Raw genomic sequence first — 3,710 nt, 5'->3', positions numbered from 1 at the left:
GTTTGGACGTCCGTGCCTATCTCGATAGTACATTTCCTGGGCGATGGATTGCTCGTGATGGACCAACAGCTTGGCCTCCACGCTCTCCTGACATAACCCCATTAGACTTCTTTTTATGGGGTTATGTCAAGGATGAGGTCTACCGAACACGTGTACCAGATCTTGAAACCCTGCAGCAACGAATAACCACAGTCGTTGCATCGATCCCTCCAGTGATGTTGGCTAATGTGTGGATGGAAATTGAATATCGCCTAGATGTCCTACGTGCTACCAAGGGTGCTCATGTGGAAGTGTACTGATGTGACCAAAACTTTTATAGTTTGTAAACAATTCAACACCAGTTTCATATTTCTATCTTATTTCTAGCCTGAGTTATCAATTTCTGTAATCAGGGAAGGACTTCTCGGACACCCTGTATGTTGAAAATGTGATCGAGATTGGTTGGTTGATTCAAAAGTTATTAGGTTGTATTAGTTTTTATTTATACGTCCTCCTTCCTCCTCCCCTAGGATATACCGTTAAAGTGAAATTACAAAAATGTTTCCAGATCCGAACCCTTAAACAGAACAAAATGACGTCAGGGTAAATACTCATTTGTAGTTTTTTTTTTTTTAAAGAAAATGTACAAAAGCGAATTTTTACGATAAAAATATCATTCGTGGCCAACAATAACAGACAATAACACGGCACCTATATTAGATTGAAACTGATTCTACTTGGTAACCAAGAAAGTTCGTGCTGTTTCAGTACAAAAAAGAAAAGTTCCAAAAAATGCGTTGACGTTATGTTTATTTCGCAAAATATCCACCACCCGCTTCTGCAACCTTCTCCCATCGTTTCACAAGCCTGTAGATGCCATTTTGAAGAAATCTTTGTGTTGGGACTGAAAAAACTGCGTCACCGCGTTTTGAATTGTTGATTGCTCATATGGTTATCTATAGACAAAAAAGATGGAGCAATGTCTGGTGAATATGCTATATGTGGCAGAAGTTCCCAGCCGAGAGAAGAAATCACTTCCAGGGTCATCTATGTTGTATGGTGGACAAGAACACCCTTTCTATTCATTAGTGCAGGTTGTTTTTTGCAAGCTGTTCGGCTACTCTTTGCAATTGTGTTGAGTACACCTCTTTGGTTATGGTTTTACCACTTTCCAAGAACTCATAATGCACAATCCCAGCAGTAGTCCACCATACACACAGCACCACCTTCCGCTGATGAAGAGTAGGTTTTGCACTTAAAGGCATGGAGTCATTTGACGATAGCCAATGGTACGAGCATTTTTTGTTATCGTACATTACCCACTTTTCATCACACGTCAAAATGCGGTCCAAAATTGGACAGTTGCTGTCCTAGTCAGCAAGGAAGAGCAAATGTTCAGTTGTTGGAGACGGTTCGCAGCAGTCAGCACATGAGGGACCCAACCAAACTCAGTTTCCACGATTTTCCAAGCTCATGCAAATACACACGAATGGTTTCATCGCTTACCGCAAATCGCTGAGCGAATTCTTGACACGTTTGACTTGAATCGTCTTCAATTGCTGTCTTGAGTTGATCCAAATCTAGATATTTTGGTCTGCCCGATCGAAGTTTGTCTTCAAGTGACTCATCGCCGGTCGAAAAGGTCTGAAACCACTTTTGAGCTGTCCGTTCACTAATTGCACCTTCTCCAAACGCTGCACATATTTTTCTTTCTGTTTCCGCACCTTTTGTGCCCAACTTGAACTCATACTTTAAACAAGCCCTGATTACTGCATTCGACACAGACATGGTTCACTGCGAATACTTGATCTTGAACTATCGAATGCGACCTGTTATCTACATTAGCCGACGTGCCAATGACTCAGCTTTTAGAAACTGTCACATACAGGTACCCCTGGTGGCAGAAATGATTACTACCCTGGTGGCAGAAATGAAAAATAGGGGCAGGTGTAAAAAAGCACGAACTTTCTTGGTTGCCTGGTAAAACACATCACTCGAGTTTTACGTTATTACCTATAATGTGTTACCTAAAATTGGGATCGTATAAGTTTTACCGCCCCGGGCAAGTACTGATAACAACTATGACAAGCATGTGAAAGTGGTCACTTCAAGTATGACTAACTCACCATAGAGTGATGTGTTCATTCACGTGGAACGATCTCCAGGGAAGAAGCAAATCTTCTTATGAAAATCACGATAACGGATGTGTGCCCTTGAATTGCGTTTTACCGGTCGGAAGTATTATAGGACTGCTTAGTCCGTCCGTCCGTTTGTCGACAGGTATGAGAGCAAAAACGGTAAGAGATATCGATATGCTGCTTTTTGCAATCAATTTAGCGTCACAAGGATAGGTTCAACTCCTCTGTTACCTCTCTATTCAAACTAGAAGTGGTTCAAATTAATCATTTCCAGTTTCAACGTTTATCGTCATAAAACGAAAATGGTAACAGATAGTGAGAAGTTTTCTGCAAACGATTCAGGATATTAAGAGAATATATCATTACAACCCACCAAACTCTACCAAGACCGGAAGTGGTTGAAATTTACTACTACTTCCGGTTTCAATACTGATTTCCTCAGAGTAGAAGCGGTAAGAGATATGGAGAGTTTTTTTTTTTATTATTTTTGCAATTAGTTCAGCTTTCCAAAAATATTTCAGCCTCCTGCATTAACTCTCTATTCAAATCGGAAGTGGTCCAAATTAATAATTTAATTTTTCAACATTACGTAGAGCAAAAAACGGTAAGATATATATAGAGATAGAGTTTCTTACAGACGATTCAGCTTCCCAAGAGTAAGTTCTCTTTCCTTAGCCATATATTAAAAGCGGAAGTGGTTCAAATGAATGTTTTCCGTTTTCAACCTTCATGATCGCCATAGAATGAAAATAGTAAGGCATAGTGAGAAATGGCTTCCTGATATGGATTCAGCGTCCCAGGATCAAGTTCTAACTTTGATCTTATGAATCAATTACAACTAATAGTTATAGATGCAGGTCTACTACTTGAAGTTGGAGTATTGGATTCTCATAGTTTGGAAGTCTGCCATAGTTTCACACTGTGAAACGAAACTCACTTGTTTATGTTTATTTTTATTGGAAGTACTGTACATTTAGTTCCTGTCATTGGCGCAACAGTAGGGTACTTGGGTTTCAAATTCTTGAAATAGAAAAGGTCAAGCAGGGGTGTTTGGTTCATCTAGCAAATAGCATAGAAATTTACTCAGAAGTGAGAAATTGCATTAAATCTAATGTAATTTTCTCAACCTCCTCCGTGGGCGCGTGCTTGCTTCCATATAATGTCTAAACATAAGGTAGTGTTTTTCTTTATTATTATTGTTTTGGAGAAATGTTTCATTGCGCATGGAGCTTCATTCCTATTCAGTTCTTTCTATGTAAAGGCCACAGCTGTCTGCTAATGGTTTTTACAAGTAAAATATTATGAAACAGGGACACTTAAAAAATATAGTAAACTGCATTTAGAAAATATTAATAGTACTGGTATACCTCTAATTTGACATAATTTTATTACGCGTCAACCAGTAGAAATGATCTTTAGTTCAGAGGAAGGCGTTCTGTGAAAAGTGCGCTGTGATGAAAATAAAAAGAGGCCTTTAGGTGTTAAACTGTAGCCACTGATGTACACTCATGTCCAAAATTATTGTCGCATGTCTATAAATATGTTGTTGTAGGATTACAATTTGATAACGAATTCGTCCGGTATTTGTTATAA

General features: G+C 39.0%; 1 pseudogene; it reads right to left on the bottom strand.

Annotated features, from left to right (window-relative positions):
• Positions 1 to 1,401: 1,401 nt before the first annotated feature.
• On the bottom strand, positions 1,402 to 1,767 carry LOC145687219 (histone-lysine N-methyltransferase SETMAR pseudogene; annotated as a pseudogene).
• Between the last annotated feature and the right edge of the window lie 1,943 nt (positions 1,768 to 3,710).

This window comes from Thermobia domestica, chromosome 6, assembly GCF_964235325.1.
Source record: "Thermobia domestica chromosome 6, izTheDome1.hap1.1, whole genome shotgun sequence".
In the NCBI taxonomy this organism is placed as follows: domain Eukaryota; kingdom Metazoa; phylum Arthropoda; class Insecta; order Zygentoma; family Lepismatidae; genus Thermobia; species Thermobia domestica.
Note: the sequence above shows the minus strand (reverse complement) of the source record. Positions and strands in the feature narration are given on the sequence as shown.